The sequence below is a fragment of the Triturus cristatus genome, chromosome 9, assembly GCF_964204655.1.
Source record: "Triturus cristatus chromosome 9, aTriCri1.1, whole genome shotgun sequence".
Lineage (NCBI taxonomy): Eukaryota > Metazoa > Chordata > Amphibia > Caudata > Salamandridae > Triturus > Triturus cristatus.
The window spans coordinates 235994649-236016762 of NC_140592.1; the positions used below are offsets into that span (position 1 = coordinate 235994649).

Genomic DNA, 22114 nt, shown 5'->3' on the forward strand with positions numbered 1-22114 from the left:
CATTGCGTCAGTGGCCCTGCTTGAAGCGGCGCAGGCTTGCCCAGCACCAGTCCTGTGGATGAAATGGTACAGCTCGGTGCAATGAGCAGTGTCTGTGTGCAACGGGTGCAGGCCTGGGGTGGGGTGGGAGTACGTGTGAAGGCCATTTCATGCACGGTAACTACGACCTAGGACGTCTGCGTGTGGGATGTGTATATGTTGGTCTCACGTTGGGCAGTGCGTAGTGTGGGACTCGCAAGCAAATGCTATCGTATCTGTCAGGGGGTGCTGGCCACATGCAAGTTCCTGCTCAGAGCTGCAGATGTGTTACCGCCTAATAGTTCAGACAAAGAACCTTTCATCCCTACAGTGACTTCACCGTATGCATGCATACAGGAGATGAACAGACGCCTGTCGTGGGTGTAGTGGGATGTCTGCGACCTTGGGAATCATGGATGATATGCCCAGCACATAGGCGGCTCACTGTGTGTTACGTTGCCACACAGCTGCTCCTCCCTTCCACGAGCCCCCACACTTGTGTATGCTGCCTCTGTGGTGTTCCCAGGGGGGGGGGGAACAGGTCCTGGGGGTGGTGGCCGGCCTGGGGTGGTTGCGGTGGGTGTGGTGGCCCTCATGGGTATCCGCGTTGCATGATCATTGTCTCCATGGCATCTGTGGGTCTTCCGGTATGGCTCTCGGCTGGGCTCCCTTACGTGCTGCAGGTAGTCGTCTTGCTTAACACCAGCAAAAGGCAGGTGTTAAATACCTGCGGCTACCACGGCTTATCGCATGGTTTTGACTCGCATCGCAGATCTGGCAGTTCGCTGTGAAAGTGGTGTTGTGGTTTTTTTCGTGTTTTTGCACGGGAACGCCTACTCTGAATCTCATTAGGGTTAGTTGGTGGTGTCCACCGTGGAGATAAATTTGGGGCAGTTATCGCAGGAATACTGGCGATGTCTGCAGTTTGCACCAGCTTGTGAATGGGGTGTTAACTCTATCTCCACTTTTGATGCGTTAAGGTGGAGATAAATCGGAGGTAAGTCCTTGTGAATATGCCCCTTGGTTTACTATACAATGCATAGAACGAGTTTTGGACTAGATGCTGGCTTTCCTGTCTATCTCACTTCCTGCTCCTTCTTCGAAGCCTTTACCCCTTATACTTGTGAATGTTCCACCCCATGGGCATAGCTCATTTATCATGTTTCTGGCTGGTTGGCTTGTTCTGCTGGCATTAGGGAACCATTTTGTTTAATCGTGTTTTAACACTCATTGGGAGTGTATGCCTTTCCTTGCTCTCTCCCCAGTCCCCTCACATCAAGGCCCCTGCACTCTGTTCTGCTCTTCCACCCACCTCTGCTTGTCAGTTGCATCCCTACTCCTCCACCTTCCTGTTCAAACTTTTTTTTTTTATTAGTTGCCCATCCTTACTCAGCCATTCACTTTTTTTGTTTCACCTTATGCTTTCTTAATTTATTCACTGTTTAAAAATGTCTGCTGGCAATCTTAGAACTATAATTTTTTATTTGCATGTTGTCATCATGTGATGCTTATATTTTATGAGAACACTTCAAACATGGCTGCGCATGTGTAGTGATGCACCAGTGGCCATCTTAAAATGTTTTTAATGAAAAGAAATATGTTTAAAAACTTTTTGGGGTAATGCCAAGCATTGGCACCTCAGAACCCCTGCATCCTCTTTGGTCTTTGTTGACTTTATTCCTGCCTTCGACACCGTACAGCACTGAGTTGAATTTTGACTTAGTTTGTGCCATGCAAATACTACATAAGTTGGCAAAGCTAATAACTCTGCACTCGCATTTTAAAGGATAAATTATTGGCTTGGCCAATGCTTGATTCTTTGATGTGTATGTTCCATGAAAGCCCTGGTCTTCATTACTCTTTGCACGCTTCCTTCTCAGTTTACCTGATTCTTCTTAAACTGTGGTCTTGACAGACCATAATCCACAATAAAAATCTGCTGAATACATAATTCGATCTCTGCTGACAAATCTGGATTGTGAAGAGGATCATCCATATCAATTAGGCTGTGCTTCGAGGCTAGTCCTCTCTGATATTTTTCTTAGATGCCTCAGCTGTTAACTTGCCCCTAGTACTCTCTTTTCAGTTGCTCCATGCATTCTTTAACTAATCTATCCATTCTTCAACTGACTACCATGGCAAGATGAGACAGAGGGCCCGGTTTAGAGCTTGGCGGTCTTACAGCCGTGGTGGCAGACCCTAGTACTTTGCAAGTTAACAGTCTTTTGGTCACCGTATTTAGATGTATGCAGGCTGCCTCGCATCCGCGCCAACAAAGTCACAGGACACCGCTGCCGAAACAGCAGACGCCAATGCTGGTGAATAGTCTCTGTCGCCATAATTGCAGCGGGTTCCTGCCTAGCAGATTTAGATTTCACAGTGCTGGCGGTCTATGGCGGTGGTTCCCAAACAGAGTGAGCCCGTCGCAGTACACGTTCAACAATGCACTATCACAGTGGCCATTGGATAGATGCTGGTATAACACAATCACCAAATGGAAACACCTGCATACCACACTATACATAAATACACCCCATTTGATACCATGATCCTTTGCCATTCCAGCTCCACCATGACATTTGCTTTCAGAGGCCTTGCCTGTTAAATGAGGGATTTCTGTTCATTCTCCATGTCTCCTGTACCTTTTCCCCCTTTGATTTTGTACCTTGTAATTAAGAATTTAATTTGATCCCATTTCTTTGCACAATACCAGGCCCCAAAAAGCAATGTTTTACTTAGGAAGAATTGTCAGTCATAGTGGATGAAATCCTAAGAGTAGAGTCACAATTGTTTGGAGCCCAAGTTCATAATACACCCCTATCCCAGAAAAGACCAATGTGGGCTAGGATAGTCAACAGAGTGAATGCTGTAGCAAACAACTTGCACACACAGGAGGAAATTAGGATGTGGTGAAACTACCTGCGGGGGAGGGTGCTTTCCCTGGCCTCAAAGCGTCACATGTAGGCCAACAGGACTGGTGGTTGTTCTCCCAGGCTCCCAGTCTCATTCATGCCCTGGGAAGAGAAGGTCTTTCAGATCCTACATACTGAAGGTGCGACGGGAATAACTGGGGGAGTGGAGTCTGGTAAGTGACACTTTACACTCTTTCACTAAACCTCAATGTCCTGTTTCCTTTGACGTTAGCTGTTGCTAATGTCTGCTGCACTTTGTTTCATAACATAGAAACCTCAAAACTATCACTTTCAGATGATTTAGATGTTTGTGTGAATGTATTGTGTTGCATCTAAGATTACAGGTGGCAACCTCAATTATCTCCTCGTCCATCTTCCTGGAATGGAACGGGAAGACCAGGACTCGGAGTAATGAAGATTACCAGTGAGTAACTGGGTCACATTAGGGTATGGTAAATGAAAGGGTTACCACACTAAATAACCCATATGTGTGTCAAAATGTAAGTGTCTGGCCCATTTCCACTGCATATTTTCCACAGGTATGTTCCAGTAACCATTTTGCAAGTGTTGGTAAATTATCTTTGAAATGACTACAGCTACCATGATACCCTGTTTCTGTTTACTCAAAAGAATATTGCTATGTCATATTGCTCATTCTCTCTTGTCAAATGCATTTCAACATATGGTAATGTGTCATGTAGTGATTAATCCCCATTCAATAATCTCTACTGAAAATGTTTTTTTTTTTTTTAGCAGAGTTTTATATAGCGCGAACTTGACCCAAATCCAATCAGGTATCAGAGCGCTTTATATAGCACCAGTTACGTTACATGAGGACACACATTCATTTTTTTTTTTGTTAGGCACGGGGAGATTAAGTGATTTGCCCAGAATCACAGGAGATTTAGCATGGTTACCGAGACTCGAACCCAGTTCCCAGGTCGACGCCCTAACCGTTAGGCCAACTCCTTGGGATGTTTTCTGAATATTGTCCTGTTCTTCTCAAAGAATTGAATTGATGTCATGACTTTCACAAATGCAACTGTGTTGACATTAAAATTGTAAGGTATTTTTTTTAATATATGTGGTACTTACAAAAGTGGACACTCGGAGGGGAGAGCAAGGACTCTGATCACATTACAGAAACGTGCACAGTGTCCTTATCAAGGTGGCACTGTCAGCACAATCAGGACTGTTCACCTGAAAACATACTTCATTGCTCACGGCTCTTCGCGAGACGGATATTTGTCTACATACACTTCGGTTTTCCATTGGATTGCACTTGCCTTTCTACTTATGCCCTGACGAAGTTCAATGTGAACGAAACGCGTTGGCTGAGGCTTTGTTTGGATAATCAATTTAATTTAAAATAAAGACTCTTTGAACCACCAACTACTGACCACTTGGTGTAATATATTGATAAGCTAATTGGTGGTGCACCGCCCCAAACCCCTTCCGAATTTTCAGTGATCTGCTTGGCAGTTGGCATCTACTAACGGCGGATGCAGGGGCGTTTGCTTGCACACCATCACTAACTTTTAAACCATTTTATACGCACCGGGAACACAGTAAGGAGGTGCAGTCATTGGAGTCCGCCGTTAATTCTGCTTTTCTTCTAAAAATCCATCCAAGTTGTAGCAATGTCTGTTTTAAAATCAGCTAGGCCTTTCAATTGTCAATTACACCTTTCACCTCACCACTGTGTTGGTCTGACTGGTTGGGAGATGTTTGGTATACTTCTTAATCACTTCACAACTATTTCAGGAGATCTTATTACCTGCTTATTTGAAATTGTACTGTTTGTAATTGCTCAAAGTTAGGGTAATATGTGCAATATCACAGAGAGCGGTCATCACAATAATCTCTACCTGTTTTGTCTTCTAGGAATCCACATTGTTTGTCTCTAAAGATTTTATTGTATAATACACAGTTTTACTAAAATAAATGTTTCAATTTCTCAATAGGTCCAACTGCAGATCACGTTGGCAGGAATCTGCCACTGTAGAGACGTCCACTCCAGCCCAGAGTCAATCCTTCAGCAAGGATAACACTTCTGGTAATCTGGAGGATGATGAGAAGCCTGGTACATCTGGTCAGTCTAACCAGACAGCTCCAGTGACACTCAATGCTCCCACAATGACATCCCCTACACCAGCTGTAACACCTCAGCAAACCGAAGACAACACATCCTGTATACCTACCACTGTGACTTCGATCGTGTGCCCCCCAGTCCTGGGTGATGTTGAGACCACAAGACCCAGTGGCGGCTCCTCCATCGGGGCATCGCCCCACTGCTTTCTCGCAGTGCGAGAAGCAGAAACATTAAAATGGTAAAACTACCATTTTATGTTTCTGCTTCTCGCACTATGAGAAAGCAGAAATGCCTGGAGTGCCTGGTTGTGGGCGGGCGGGCGGTCCTGCTCGAGGGCAGGGAGGGAGTGGCTTGCCCAATATTGTGGGCCCTGACTGCTTTGGACGGCCTGGGGCTGACCAAAGCAGTCATGTGCAGTCTCCCTTTCCTCTATGTAGGTAGGACCTCCCGTTAGGCGTCCGGGTGAGGCGCTCTCCGCTGCACCTCACCAATCACAACGCTGCCTTTGGCGGAGGGGAGGGAGGCTGCCTGTAGGTGGTATTCCTCCCGATGAGAGTTCAGGAAAACGGGGATGGCGGGAGGCGGGACTGGACCGGAGCTGAAGCGGCCGGGACAGTGAGTTGTATTTTAATTAAACTCCTCCCGCCTCCCCCTTCATCCCCCCTGCGACTACCCCCATTTCCACGCCCCCGCCCGTCATGCCAGCAGCGACTGTCGTTGGAATAATGCATCTTGAATTAAATGTTTAAGTCATTCCTATATTTTTTTTTTAAAACGCCATTTTGCATTGTGATGTGTACAACCCCCCCCCCCCCCCAACAAAGTTTTGGTGCGCGCGCACATGCACGATAAGCTCACACTGCTTTCTGACCCTCATGCTTGTACAGCAAGGTTCAAAGTTGTCATTCATAATATCTTTTCGGAACAAGCAGTCATTGTAAAGCACTGTTTGTTCTCTTGCCCCGTTATCAGCTCTTATCAGACAGCTTACTCTATGGCCAACAAATCAGTATTTCAAACAGTGCCACGGGAGCTGCAGCTGCTGGAGCCCGTGGACCCACCTGGCCCCGCCCCGCTGCTTCCAGACACAGGAGCCACTGAGGTCAGTCAGCAGCTGACTGCTACAGATAAGAAAGTGAAGTGCGAGTTAACTATTTCATTAACTACATTTAAAGGTAGGAAGTACAAGGTACTTTGAAGTAATATAAAATCTATTTTTATCTCAAAACATAGATACGTTTTTGTAGCACATGCTTTGTGCCTAGAAGCACATGTCGTGACGTCCTGTTTCCTCCTGTCGGGAGGCAGCCACGCCTACGGACCTCGCAGCTAACCTGCATGGGAGAGGGCACGCAGCAATGCCTGTAGCCTAGATATAAAGTTCAGACAAGGTCATTCTCCTGTGGAAAGGGCTGTGTAGGCCTCAAATGCTTCACACTGTCGAGTGCACGTTTACACTGAAGACAGGGAGAATGCAGTTTTTGTTAATTAATTGCTAGTCTGATTCTAAAATGCGGCTTGAGTAGGCATTGCAGCGCTACACATGAACACCAGTTACATTATGCAAGTTCACATTCATTGTGTTTTTAATCAGTCAGTGCTTCACAGGGCCTCTGCAGTGCACGCCCAGTGCGTACATAACATATATTTTACCGTTACGGCCCTGGAGTTCCATCCTCTGGCCTGCCGGCTCAGGTAAGGTGGCGAGCTTGTATCGGCGCCATTTTTAATAGGCAAGACGCTGTGGGCAATACTTCAGACAGCAGTACAGTGACGTGACTCGGTCAGTGGAGCGTTCAGGATCGGACCAGTGTCTAATTTATCTACAGCGCAGAGTGGCTTGATCATGGCATAGGTATGCAGTTAGTCTTGAGTTTTTAACCCTAGCCCATGTACCGAATTATTTTACAAGCTGCTTGCTATAGAATTGTTTCTTGGCTTTTAGTGTTGGGCAATGAGACACCCTGGTGTTTTTGTTTTTATCTGGCTAATGCTTGGGCAGCTGTGTTCTCTTGCTTTTGACGGTGTCTCGATCAGCGTTCTGGTGATCTCCGCATGTATGCTTTGCCTGTACTGGGGTCGACACTTGATAGCCACAAGAACTGTGTTTGCTAGGTAATATGCAAATTGATTTTCAGGATACGCTCTCACTACATAAATTACTCCCAATCAGGTTAATTTAATGTGCATATATTTGTGTTGATGTCTTTTGCTGGACCTGCGTTGGACACCCCTTGGAGAGACGGCTCAGAGTGACCATAAGGTGTAGTATTGTTGCATTTACAGTGTGTCCATTTCATCCCACTGGTCAGTTCCGATTTGACAATTGCTTTGTGCACCTTCTTTTGTTCTCAAATTTGCGTGAAAATCCCCAATTTGACCTGCCTTTTTTGAAAATGTTCGGGGGGGGGGGGGGGGGGGGGGGGGGGAGGGTCGAACCACCCGAATGCCTCTTAAGCCATTCGAGCTCGCCACAGGGCACGCATCCCAAACTTTTACTCCTCACCACTTTCAAATGTCATCAGCCGCCACTGACAAGACCACAAGCTCCAGTTCACCCAGGACAAACTGGATGGGGCACACTGAGCCAAGGGCACAGGGTAGTGGGGTTATGGATCATGGGAGGGATAATGTGGGCCAGTATAGTGAGGACACTGGGGTCACCGTCCCCCAGACCATCATCAACCAAGTCTTGGGAGCCTATCAACAGGCCCAAGACATGATGGGCCAGGTACTCACCGAGCTCCGGGACATGAAGCAATTGGAGAGGGAGCTCATTCATCAGATGGAGGCCCACAACTCCAATATGGGTTTCCTGACTAGGGTGCTGCTGGACATTTATACCCATATGTGCAGGGCTTTCCCTGCTCCATCTACCCCTTCCTTTGATCTAACAACATCTAGCCCATCTACATCTGCCACAGCCACAGGAAGGGAGGCCCTACCACAGGAAGAACCACTTGTAGACACTCTAGTCCCTGCAACTGTCGATTTCCCTGTCACCCGCGGGAGGAGACGTCCACCCACATTACCAGGAGGTAAGGATGGCAAGACCTCTGCCACCAGCACCAAAAAACGCTGATCCTAATTTCCTACAGTGTGTGCCTACCATTTAATCTGTGGACTATTTCTGGACACATTTGCCTTTCTGATGCCAGTTGTATTTTGGACTTCAAAAAAACTCTGGTTTCATCCACAATGAATAACTGCTTCACTTAGTTTAGTTAATTAAAATCACTATTCAAAAACCATAGACTGGTGTGGTATATCAATGCATTTGTTTTATTCCAATCTGTATAATGACATAAATCAAAAGAATGTGTAAACATAGATAATTTGCAAGTACATAATGAATTCCTCAAGTTACCAACCCCGACTCACAAAAACATGAATACCATTGCATCATCTACTACTCTGTTTATCCCATTTGACCATGAATTGCCTGTTAATATTTGCACTAACATAACAATCCATACATGTCACTGGTACTCAGTGCCAGTTTTCAGATTTCCAGACCTTACCAACTTTGAAGAAGGTGATATTTTCTGAACAATCAGATTAAATAGGCAAATTATCATTCAATCATGTCATCAGCTGGGGCCAGATTTTCTGGCTCACATAAGGAATCCACATCAATAACAACAACAGACAAAAACATGGCAGTAAGAAATTTTGTAGACACAGGATCATTTCAATCCACCACTGTTCCAGTATCTTGTGGACTGTCACAACCAAGTCTCAGTGGTGTGCCACAAGGAGTATGTCCTACAATAAGGACACACAGCAACACCTACATACACATTACCTTCAATGAGGGTTTTGCCAATGTAAAGGGAAAATATCCTGTTTTGGCTCCTCTACTACATGTGCTTTGAGCAACAAGTCCAATGTAATCTTCAAATCTTTAATTCAATCACAGTGCAAGTTGCCTTGGTACAAGATTTATACACCCAAAGTCCGTGTCTGTCTTTCCCAGGATCAACCCAGGTCCTCTTTATACTTGGTATCAGCACCATATAGCTGCAAATGTCACAACTCCGAAATGTCCAAATGAATATTACTTGGTGAAGGAACCTAAAACAAATCAAAAAATAAAGATTGGTAATAACACAGAACATAATGGACACATTACTAAGTCAACGTTTGGAGGACACAGTTTCACACAACAATCACAAGATAAACAATGTAACTGAACACAGCAGTGTGTCCAAACTTTGATCAACAAACACCTTTGGATTGATTGTACCTGAACTTGCTATTCACAAAAAAGTACCACCACATCAATAGTTAGTGTAACAGTGAAAGAGATAAAACAAAGATATACTTACACTCATCAGAAGAAGTTGTCAATGACATCTTGACGTAAGTCAGCTCCTTCATCTTCACCAGTATTATCTACATTTGGCATATGAGGATCCTTTCCCGGTGGCTCATCATGGTCTCCCTCCTCTGCGATGTAAGGGACATTACATCCAAGGGCGATGTTGTGGAGCATGCAGCAGGCCATGGACATTTAGCACACCTTAACGGGTGAGTGAGGAGGGCTCCACCAGTTTTGTCCAGACAACGAAAGCTGGCCTTTAGGAGCCCAAAAGCCTGCTCCAGTGGCCGCTGTGTTCTTCCATTGGCCTCATTGAAGCAGATTGCCCCTGGATTTGTTCGATTACTCAGCGGTGTCAACAACCATGGTCGGTTGGGATAAGCTACGTCTCCTATATGGAAGACAGAAAAAGGGCCAACATAATGTAACACAATTCCAGATTAGGCACCTAGAAATACCCCAAACAATATAATGAAAGATTGTACTGACCAACAAGGCAGGCCCACTCAGGGCCAAGTTGAGACATTTGAGGGGCATGGGGCAGTTCCGTAGTACAAAGTAATCATGTGCAGAGCCAAGGAAATGCATACAGATGGTTGTGAAGTACAAATCCCGTAAGCAGACGACTCGCACATTGACTGGAGGGGTGTCTGATTCCTGCAGACCTGTTCTCTGGCGTGTGGTGGCACTAAGGCAATATGAATGCCACCAATTGCCACAACCACATGTGGTAGGTGACCCAAACTGTAAAAGTCCCCCTTCACATTGCCTAAGTCTTGCTGCCGTGAAAACTGGATGAAGCTATTGATGTGTGTCATCATTGAAGATAGAACTTCTTGTAGCACACCACTGAAGGTTGGTTGTGACCACCAGATACTGCCACGGTGTATTGGAAGGATCCTGTGGCCACAAAATGAAGTATTGCCATGAGTTTGACAATTGGTGTACTAGAGGAGGGATTTCTGTTGTGAGACTGCAGAAGGAACTCTCCAACTCCATCGCACCCCACCTACGCAACATCATCAACCTCTCCTTCGAGACTGCGACCTTCCCTGAAAGCTGGAAACACGCCGAAATCAACGCCCTACTGAAGAAACCCAAGGCGGACCCGAGCGAACTGAAAAACTTCCGGCCCATCTCCCTTCTTCCGTTCCCAGCTAAGGTCATTGAGAAGATAGTCAACATCCAGCTCACTCGCTACCTCGAAGACAACCGCATCCTGGACCCCTCCCAGTCAGGATTCCGCAGCAACCACAGCACCGAGACCGCCCTTATCGCCGCCACAGACGACATCAGGATCCTACTGGACAACGGCGATGGCGGCCCTCATCCTTCTGGACCTCTCCACCGCCTTCGACACCGTCTGCCACCGCACACTACTCCACGACGCAGGTATCCGAGACAAGGCCCTGGTCTGGACCTCCTCCTTCCTCTCCGGCAGAACCCAGAGAGTCCGCCTCCCCCGTTCCGATCTGAAGCCTCCGAGATCATCTGCGGCATCCCGCAGGGATCCTCCCTCAGCCCGACGCTGTTCAAATGTCTACATGGTGCCTCTCGCACGCATCGCCCGACATCACGACCTCAACATAATCTCCTACGCCGATGACACGCAACTGATCCTCTCCCTCACCAAGGACCCCCTCACCGCCAAATCCAACCTCCACCAGGGAATGAAGGCTGTCGCCGACTGGATGGAGGATAGCCGCCTTAAGCTAAACGCAGACAAGACGGAGATCCTCATCCTCGGGCCCAACCCCTCAGCATGGGACGACTCCTGGTGGCACTCGTCGCTGGGGACACCCCCCGCACCCACCAACCACGCACGCAACCTGGGAGTCATCCTCGACTGGAAACTCACCATGACCAAACAAGTCAACGCTGTCTCCTCCACCTGCTTCAACACCCTCCGTATGCTCCGCAAGATCTACAGATGGATCCCGACAAACACAAGGAAAACAGTCACACAGGCCCTAGTCAGCAGCAGACTCGACTACGGAAACGCCCTCTACGCCAGAGCCCCGACCAAGCTCATCAACAGACTGCAAAGAATCTAGAATGCCTCTGCACACCTGATCCTCGACGTCCCGCGCCGCGACCACATCACCCGCCACTTGAGGAACCTTCACTGGCTCCCTGTCGACAAAAGAATCTCCTTCAAGCTCCTGATCCACGCACACAAGGCACTCCACAAGACCGGCCCAGCCTATCTCAACAGTCGACTCTCCTTCTACGTACCCAACAGGAAACTCCGCTCCGCAGACCTTTCCCTGGCTACCGTCCCATGCATCCGTAGAACCACAGCCGGAGGCAAATCCTTCTCCCACCGCGCCGCCAAGACCTGGAACACCCTCTCCCTCATCCTACGACAAACCGAAGACCTTCTAACCTTCAGGAGACAACTCAAGATCTGGCTGTTCGACCAGTAGCAACAGCACCCCCCCTCTCCCCACCCTCAGCGCCTTGAAACCCTTGCGGGTATGTAGCGCGCTTTACAAATTATTTGATTGATTGAAGAATCTGGCACCGGCTGATGACATAAATCTAGTATAGTTTGCCCTTTTAACCTGCATTTCTTTCTTGATTATATACCTTTCTTCCATGGCGGCAGGTCTGGAAATGGGTGGTACACCTGAGGCTGTCATCTCCTCACTTTCCCAGGGTTCATATGCCCACATTGGAGAAACAATAGAACTTTTTTTACTTTTACAACAGCAACATATTTGACAATTACCAGTGAAGACATATACTCCGACAAATTATAATTGGTTTAACTACTTATTTTAATGAAACATTTGTTTTTTTGTCCTTTATTCTTCACAAATTACATGTATTGCCTAATATGATTGAGAATTTAAATAAAGATGTAAGTAATACATTTTAAATGTGTTATTTACAAATGTATTTATTTTCAATATTAGTTCAACACATAATACCATCAACTGAGCTAATATCGCTTTCCAGCACACTAACGCACTACATATAATTATTTTTTTCCAAAGAAGGAGTGTCCATCAAAGTTTGTATATGTGAACAAACAAGCCCCCATTTTTAGTGGTTGTGACAAACTTAACAGTTAAATACATACTATTTTGAACTTCTGAAATGGCACCTGCCTGACTTTGCAGATAGGACATTTGGAATCAGACGGGCACAACACTTGTTGACTTAGTAGTGGGCGGTGAACTCCAAGAAGGACACAGACATATGCTAACATCGTTGAAAGTAACAAACAAAGAACAATGGTTGTGTTCATCTACGCTGACGATCGCGTACGTCGCATTCATGTACGAGGCGGCTGGAAAAAAAACTTACTTGCCTCCTAACAATGCTGCCATTAAGACCTCCACCACTTTTGCTGCTGTTTTTCACCTCTGGGAGCAACAATGCCGGGACAAGCATGTGAGAAGGCCCCTGCCTTCTTGCCAAAGGAGCTGGATTTGCTGGCACACAAGGTCCTCTCCCTGTATGGCCAGCTCTATTGCTCATCAGAGGAACAGGTACAGGTCTGAAATATATATGGGAATCAGTTTTTTTATATTGATGCAGGCTACAACGTTCCTTTGAGTACCCTCAGTGAAATGTACTTAGTGATGTGAACTTTGATGTATACCTTGTCCCTTACATAGGACAATGATGGTGGGGATTTATAATCAATTTACCATAGTAAAAAACCAAAACAACTGAAGTATGTGCTGTGTGTTTAAATCCCTAGAGTGTAATTGGTCTGCATGGAGAGATATACCTAAGTATATGTTTGAAAGCCATGTGCTATGTTCTAAACTCACATCATGGCAATTTGAGAACGCATTATAGACTCTTTGCAATTGTACATAAAATGTTTTCTATACAAAATAAATGGAAATTATGTTAGCTATGTGCACCATCCAACAACCAATATCTGGCTTCTCCAAACAGTTGTATGGGAGCTCCCAGACCCCTTCAGAGTATCACACAGCCTTGAGGCCATTTATTAGATAGGCACAAGGTCCTTTTTGCATTGAAAAGTTAAGGAAAGCCTGTCTGGCTGTCACATCCAAATAATCAGGCTGCAGATAACAAGGCTTGACAAGGAGCAGTTCAAAGTTAGATTTATGTGCCAGTCTGAGGCTAAGTAACAGGGACAAACAACTGAAGGCCTGAAGTACTTCTGTCATAAACATATATTTTTGCCAGGGCTCATTTTGAGTTGTGCTTACAAATATGCCCCAGAATGCTTTTAAATGGACACCAGTTGAAAGGGAGAGTTACCTAACTACTTGAGCTAACACTTCATGTCATTGGACTCCCATTCCAAAGTGTGTCATGTCCAAACTGCATGCCCCTTACTCCCAGTGGCCAGTATTCACTGTGCTGTAAGTACGTTTGGCCTTCAGTAGTTCCATATCTATTGCACTGATCAGGAGCAGGTCACATCACAGCATATGTAGGTGCCCTCTGGGCTAGATGCTGTCTCAGGTCTAGATTGGTGAGTGTAGACCATGACATGGGTTGAGGGTAGGCAACAGGCCTCTACAAACGTGTGTATGAAAATATTGGTTTTGGTCAGCATGTGACAATACACATGTTGTCTGCTACGTATGTGTAAGCTAGTGATATATGGATCAAATTGTGCTACATCACTACAGCCAAACAAAAAGACACAAAAGCATTGATTTTTCTATATTTTCCTATATCCATACAGGTTAATGCCACTCAGAAATGGGACATATGGAAGGCCATCGCCAGGAAGGTGCGGACCCTGTGGGTCGTCAAGCGGCACAGCGTCCACTGCCAGAAAAGTTGGGAGGACCTATGACACTGGACCTGAAAGTCAGATGTTGTCCAGCTCAGCCTGTCCTCCCATCGTGAGAGGCCGGTGTGCCGCACCCTGGCACCCCTAATGGTCCGCATTCTTGCTTTGGCCTATCCGGCGCTTGATGGGCAGTTGAGAGCCCAACAGCAGCAACGGGGGGCAAGTTCTTATCAGAGTTTCACATGTTACATGACTTTTTTGGTTACAGGTAGCACTTTTCCCATCAACATTAAGGGGGACCCATGTCCAAAGCATAAGAAGAGTTCTTGAAAGTCTAGGTTTTGCATAATGTGTATGATGATGTGCTTTAGCTATTGATATGTTTGCAAGGATGCCACCTGATTCCTGTTTGCAACCCATCAACTGTTCTGAGAAGACACATGGCCGCCTAAACTCCACATATAGACCATGTTGTTTGATGTCATGAGTGAAAGTTGTACCAAACAGGCCAATAGTGTTTATTGTGTCAAGTGTGATGCTCCTTCACAATCGGTGATGATGTAATGGTAGCCCTATTACATATGACCTAGCATACTAGGTAGTAAGGATACAGTGGAAGTACCAAACGCCACATTGGTAAGTTGGGATTCCACACAAACAAGAGTGAGTGTGTAATCCAAAATGACTAGTGAAATCAGTATTAATGGCTACATTTTGGATATAAAACATATCCAAATTGTGTTTTACATCAGAAATACTGTTTCATACATGCTCAAAGTGACAGATTAGCAGCATAATGTCTCACTCCTTCACAAATGTGTGTGTAAGCCAGTCTGTTTTTTGACAAATAATTGAGACGAGCATCCATTTTTTGTGGAAACATAGACAGGAAGGTGTACACATTGCTGACAGAGTAACACATACCCTAAAGTGTTTCTCAATATCCTTTGTCATGTCAAGACGATGAAGCAATGATGGAAATACATGGAAAACTTAAAGGGATTTTGCAAGATGGAAAGTTTCTTCACATATATGTAGGATTATCCCATTAGGAAAACTCAAAATCAGGCCACTCTCATGACTCATTAAACTGATGGAATGTATGAAGGTGCGATGCATATTGTGAGATATATATGTGATTGTTTGAAGTAAGTATTATATAGGACTTTGTGTATGTAAAAACTACTGTGATGTTCTTCGAAATTCTGCACTACAGTGAAAGGCAAAAGACACACAATTGATGGACGGAATGCAGAACAAATCAAAACATTCACCCCTAGTCAAGAGATCTGGGTTAAATCCATCATTCTTTTGCTCACCATGCCACCCCAGTTTAGACCTGGCCATATGCAAATCAGTCTTGACCTTGTGCCTCATGGGAACAGTCCAGCCCGAACTGCCAAGTCCGGTCCTCCCTGGACTGGAAACAAGCATCCTAGGACCAGTTTCGGGATATCACCCCTCTTCAGCCAGGATAGCTTGATTCCAGAGGCACAGTGACCCCAGGACCCACGTCTGGGCATACCTGGTGCATTTAGGGCGAGAAAGCAAAAGACACACAATTGATGGACGGAATGCAGAACAAATCAAAACATTCACCCCCAGTCAAGAGATCTGGGTTAAATCCATCATTCTTTTGCTCACCATGCCACCCCAGTTTAGACCTGGCCATGTGAAAGGCAGCATATTTAGTAAAATAATTTCACAAAGACACAACAAATTTCATATAACTATAGGTATTTAGGAGTCAAATGTAAAGATGTTTTAGCTGTGTACTCAGGTGTATTAAAAATGTTTCAAGAGCTATGTATTTACTTATGTTGTTTTTTTTTTTTTTTTGAAACCGTTTATTGCAGTTCGTAAAAGTTACAGGTATGGGCCTACAACCATCCGGCCGGCCGCTAGAATGACAAAAACATATTGCACACATACAGTAAAAGTCTCTAGGCAGTGTAGAGCAGTGAAACAGGAGTAATCAATGGTGCAGGCCACACAGCTCCAAGCCCACAGTACGGTTCCCTTTTCTTGAAACAAAACAACACCAAAAAACCACACCCGCAAGGCAACCCGCGATCAAAAATAACAGCACGTGCTCCATAAGTGGGGGATCCAAACCAGCAGCAGAACTCTGGAGAGGGGAATGGGAATAGATCAGGGACTGGGGGACCGCGCGCCCGCGGCTGAGGGAGGGGGGCCGTCTAGGGAGACGGAGCAGGCGAGGCAGCCGGTAGCAGTGGTGGCTCACAAATACCCCCGCGGTAGGCGTTCCAGGGGCCCCAGATTTTCACCCACGCCCCAGGCTTACCTCTCGCCACATACACCACCTTTTCACGAAACATACACCAATCCATATGCTCTTTCCAGGCCGACACCGCAGGGGGCCTCTGGGATCCCCACAATTGAGCAATGTCGCGCTTGGCTATCATGTATCCCAGAGTCACCCACCGCGTCTGCGGGACCGAATAGTCATTCGGTTCCCATACATTCAGCAAGCATCTCCTCGCTTCAGGCAGCAGCGCAACACGCGTCACCACACGCAGGACCTCATGCACACCACGCCAGAATCGCTCCACCTTCGGGCACTCCCACAGTATATGCATGAAAGTCGCCAACGCACCACAGCCACGCTTACACATTCCGTCACCAGCAAAACCCATACGCAGAAGCCTTGGCCCCGTCACGTAAACCCGGTGAAGGATCTTGAGCTGGACGAAACGAAGGCGAGCCGGGATGGCCACCTCTTTCGGAGAGGCCACCGCGGAAATCCAATCCTCATCGTCCAGCTCCAGCCCGTCGGCAACCCAAGCCTCGCGGAGACTAGTCAGCAGGCACGATCTATCGTTGATCAGTTTTTTGTATATGAGGGAGATCGTGCTGTCCGGGACATGGCCATCTAGGACTCTGTCCTCCAGGGGGGAAGACTCCGGAATGGATGCGACATCCGGGAAGACGGAGCCCAGCGCATGGCGGACCTGTAGGTACCGAAAGTACTCACTGCCCTGCAGCTGGAACTCCGCCTGCAGCGTCTCAAAAGTTTTGAATCCCCCCCTCGTCCAGAGATCTCCCACCGTGCTGATTCCGATCGTGTCCCACTTCTCGAAGCCCTTCGACGTCCACAGGGAGCCCAACCTCTCAGACGCATACAGCGGTGACGCCCGGGTCAAACGGTCCTTCCACCCCATAGCTGCATTAGCCGCGTGCCAGACACGCACCATGACACGCGTCGGTCCCGTCAAACGGGAGTCGGGCGCGCCAGCGTAGAGCACTCGATTGTAATCGCCACCGGGCAGGAGCATCTTATCCATCTCGAATGCCGGGTTCAAGGCGGGCCCGTAAAGGCCATGATTAATTGCAGCTAGTTGGGAGGCCCAGTAATACCGTTTAATGTCAGGGAGGGCGACCCCCCCATCGTACCACGGGAGCGTCAATTTAGCCAGAGCAATGCGCGGCCTCCCGTCCCAGAACAGGCGCCGCTGGAGGCCCTCTACCTCACGGAAATAGCGTGCCGGGACCAAGTCCATAGTATTCTGGAGGGCGTAGAGGAAGCGCGGCAGGGACATCATTTTAAACAAGGCCGCTCGGCCGAGCGGCGAGAGCGGCAGACGCCGCCAGCGCACCACGTCCTCCCTCAAACGCCGGAGGGGGGGTAACAAATTCCGCTCGTAGCGGGCCTCCGGGTCAAGAGTGATATAGATACCCAGGTACCGAAAACCTTGGGAGGCAATCTGGATCGGACAGTCCCGTGGTAGGGCCGGAGCCTCCCCGGAAAGCACATATACACAGGATTTCGCCCAGTTGATGACCAGGCCTGAGTTGCGACCGAATGACCGCAAAACATCAACCAGGACGATCAGTGATTTACGCGGGGAGGCGAGATACAGAAGGATATCGTCAGCATAGAGGGACACACGGTCCTCATGCTCGGGGGTCCAGCGGAGACCACGGATAGAAGGGTGCCACCGCAGCCACTCCGCCAGGGGCTCCAGGGCCAGGGCAAACAGGAGAGGCGACAGGGGGCAGCCCTGTCGCGTACCCCTCCCCAGCGCGAATGGGGCCGAGACTCGCCCATTCACTACCACCTGCGCCAATGGGCCCGAATATAGCAATTTGACCCAGCTAATGAAACCCGGGCCAAACCCGAATTTTGCCAGCATCGCCCAGATGTATGGCCATTCAAGCGTATCAAACGCCATGGTGGCGTCCAAGGACGCCAAGATGGCCGGCTCCCGCACAAATGGGACACGCGCGAGCACCCCGTGCAAGCGCCGCAGATTGAGCGCCGTGTTGCGGTGCGGTACAAAGCCAGATTGGTCTTGGTGGACCAAATCGCCCACCACGCCAACCAACCTGTTGGCCAACACCTTGGCGAGGATTTTGGGCTCCGCGTTCAAAAGCGAAATCTGCCTATAGGATGTGACCCGTTCACGGGGCCTCCCCTCCTTGTGGATCACCACAATTGTGGCTAGACGCTGGTCCGGCGGGAGGGAACCCCGCGAGTGGGCCGCCAGGAACATCGCGCGCAGGTGGGGCGCCAACACATCCGGGCGTAGCTTGTAGAGCTCGATGGGAATACCATTGGGGCCCATGGCCTTGCCGGATGCAACCGAGCGAATAGCCAAGGCAATTTCGTCCGAGGTGGGAGGGGCGTCCAGCGAATCCCTGTCCTCCACCGTTAGGGAGGGCAGTGCGATGTCCCGAAGCAGGGCATGGGAGTCTGCCTCCGAGCAGGGAGAAACCGGGGAGTAGACTTCGCGGAAATAATCCGCGAAGCAGGAGACAATGGCTTCCGGCTCAGTGACACACGCACCATCAACACTCTCAATCAAAGGCACCACACGGCTCGCTCTCTCCCTCTTATCCAACCACGCAATCAATTTGCCAGCCTTATCACCCACATCATACAATCGCCCCTGCTGCTCTCTACTGAGGCCCCTGGCCGCCTCCGTGACGAGGGCCCGATAGGCCGCCTGCTTTAGGTGTAGAACATGCAACTTGTCGTCTGTTACCCCGCTTCCCAGGTCACCCTCCAGTTCTGCAATCTCGGCCTCTACCCGGGTCACCTCCTCCCGCTCGCGCCGCCGGGCATGGGAGATAAAGGAGAGGGCCTCCCCTCTAAGGACTACCTTGAAAGCCTCCCACAGGGAGATGGCCGAAGAGACCGACCCCACATTCTCATCGAAATATCGCTGTAGGGATTTGATCAAATCAGCACGAATGGTGGGGTCGCGCAAATACCATGCATTGATTGGGGCCACCCTGCCATCCCCCCTCGGGAAGACATCGAGATGCAACAACAATGGGGAGTGGTCTGAGATACCCCGCGCCAGATGGCGCACCTCCCCCACCCTCCCTGCGTGGGCCGCCGGGACAAGGATGTAATCAAGCCGCGAGAGGCTACCATGGGCACCCGAGTGGAAGGTGTACTGTCGCAATGCAGGATGCTTTAATCGCCAGCAATCCACCAGGCCCAGCGTGTCCAGAAGGCCGGGCAGCCACGCCTGTGCCCGGGGGAGGTCCCTAGGGGGATGGCGATCCATAGACCCAGAGGCTACCGCATTAAAATCCCCTCCAACCACCAGCAGGCCACTCGGAAGGTCCAGAAGGAGGCGCCCCAGGTCCGCAAATGTGGTGGCTTGTAACCCAGGCGGGACGTACACTGATATAAAGATAAACACTCTACCCTCCATTCTTCCCACCAGAACCGTGTAACGTCCCCTCTCATCATGGCGCACCTCATCAATCTCCAACGGGAGCGAGTTCTTGAACATAATACCCACCCCCCGCGAGCCCGAGGTGAAGCCAGAATGGGCCGCCAAACGATATCCCCGCCGGTTCATTGCATGAAAGGAGTTACCTATAAGGTGCGTCTCCTGCAGGAAGACAACATCTGGTGAAATACGTTTTAAGTACTGCAGGACCACACCACGCTTAATCCTATCCCCCAGGCCGTTAACATTCCATGACAACACAGCCAAATCCCTACCCCCCATCATACGTCGAAACAATCGGTCGTCCCCCATCGAGCATCCTAAAAACAACAACATAGTAGCGGGTTTGCCCTGCGGTGCTAACAAACAACACACCCCCCCCACCCCCCGGTCCCAACAAAACTCCCCCCTCCCTGCACCCCTGCATGAGCCCAGACAGCCCCCCCAAAGTGCAGTGTGCCTGTCGCCCCATAGCTAAAATACTAACTAGTCCCCCAGAGGAGGAGGGAAGCCCCCAACAGACCCCGCACGACCTCCATAGGAGGGGAAAATACGCAATCAATAAATGGTGAAGGAACAACGTCCAGAGCACGGCCTATGCAGTCACCCCTCAATTCTGCTCCGGCGGGCCCTCCTCGCCAGCCGCGCCCCCCCCGCCCCCCCCGGCCCCGATCTCCAGGCAGAGTGTCCAGCCAGTCCCCAGCCGCCTCGGGCCGGTCGAAGAAGTGCGTGCGACCATCCACCTCTACCCTCAGCTTAACTGGAAAGAGCATTGAGTACTTGAGGTTCAGGTCCCTTAGGCGACGTTTAACACCAAGAAAGCTCTGCCGCTGCTTCTGGACCGCCGGGGTAAAGTCTGGGTAGAAATGTACCTCCATGTTGTCAAGCTTGACCGGTCCCTGTTGTCTGGAGGTCTGGAGGATAGCATCTCTGTCCCGGAAATTAAAAATCCGGGCAATGAGAGGCCGCGGCGGGGCACCAGTCTTAGGTCTGCCCCCGGGGACCCGGTGAGCACGCTCCACCGCAAAAAGCTTACTCAGCCCCCGGGGCTGGAGATGGGTCAGGATCAACTCTTCCACGAAAAGATCCGCCGCCTCCGCCTCTCGTCCCTCCGGCACCCCCACAATACGGACATTATTCCTCCGGGCCTGACCCTCGGAGTCCTCCAGTCGCCGGTCCATCAGGGCGCTCGCCTGGCCAAGCCGGCGCACCTCCTTCTGGAGGGCCACCACGTCTGTCGTGAGGCTCGTTGTGGTGTGGGCCAGGGAGTCGACTCGGTCGTTTGTTTTGGACAAGTCTGCCCTCACAAGGCTCACATCCACCAGGACCGAGTCTATTTTTTGCGCTAAGGTGTCGAAACGCTGGTCCACCGAGGCCTTCATCTCTGCGATGGCGCCCATGACGTCCCGGAGGGTCAGATCCACCGGATGAGCGGATGCCTCCGTCGGGCCCACCGGGGATGCACGCGATGTCTCCGGAGAACCCTTCTGGAGCGTGTAGCGGTCCATACTGTTGGCCTGGTGTGCCGTGCCACGGCGGGTCGTCTTCACCTTCGCCCGGTCGCCATCTTGTTTGGTGGACATGCTGGCTCTTCCACCGTCGTGCCAAGCACCCCAAACGGGCCGCTATACCAAGTCACGGGTGCCAGGGGGGGGGGGCAGGGGCGACCACCGAACCGCGGGTCAACCCACCGCCGGCGGGTCAGCCGGGCTCCTGGACAAGGCCACACCACCACACCCCGCTCCGCAGTCCGACCCCGCTTGAGAGCTAGGAGGGCGCAAAAGCGAAAGTGAAAGTGCGGGGTACGCCAGTCGCCCAGCCCCGTTCGCCGCTGTTATTCACTTTGTCCCCGGATCGCCCCACTACTCCAATCCGGGGGGCCGGCGAGGAGAAGGCCACAACCTTCGATCGATGCTCCCACCGGCGTCCGGGGTCCGATTCGAGCCCAAAAAACGGGTGGCGCCTCAGCTCCGGTTCCCCAACACAGTCCCCTCAACAAGGACAGGATATCGCCAGGATTAATTCAGGAGGTCGCGGAGGTCCTCGGGAGCCTCGCACCTACGCGGCCATCTTGGTTGCGCGCTAGGCTCCTCCCTCTTTACTTATGTTGTTGAAGTCATTTGTCAATCCCCCCAAATCAGTTTCTGAGTGTCTTCAACAGCCTAGGTATCGACAAATGTATGTGATACATTGCTAAGCTACTTCAGTGTAGAATCTATGTATACTTTTTGACAATTGACATATACTTTAGTGACTCTGAGTAAGTGTTATCATTGTGAAATGCCCAAAGGTAACCTGTTTTCAGCTTATGCTAATATTGGTACAACACTG

General features: G+C 49.3%; 1 long non-coding RNA gene across 1 annotated transcript in view; it reads right to left on the reverse strand.

Moving 5' to 3' along the window:
- Nucleotides 1-8384: 8384 nt before the first annotated feature.
- The window catches only part of LOC146797668 (uncharacterized), a 29516-nt gene continuing 15786 nt past the window's right edge, over nt 8385-22114 (reverse strand). The window contains exons 3-4 of the long non-coding RNA XR_014968513.1: nt 9351-9734; nt 8385-9096 (exon numbers count right to left, since the gene is read on the reverse strand). This is a non-coding gene — a long non-coding RNA (uncharacterized LOC146797668). The remainder of the gene's footprint in view (nt 9097-9350; nt 9735-22114) is intronic.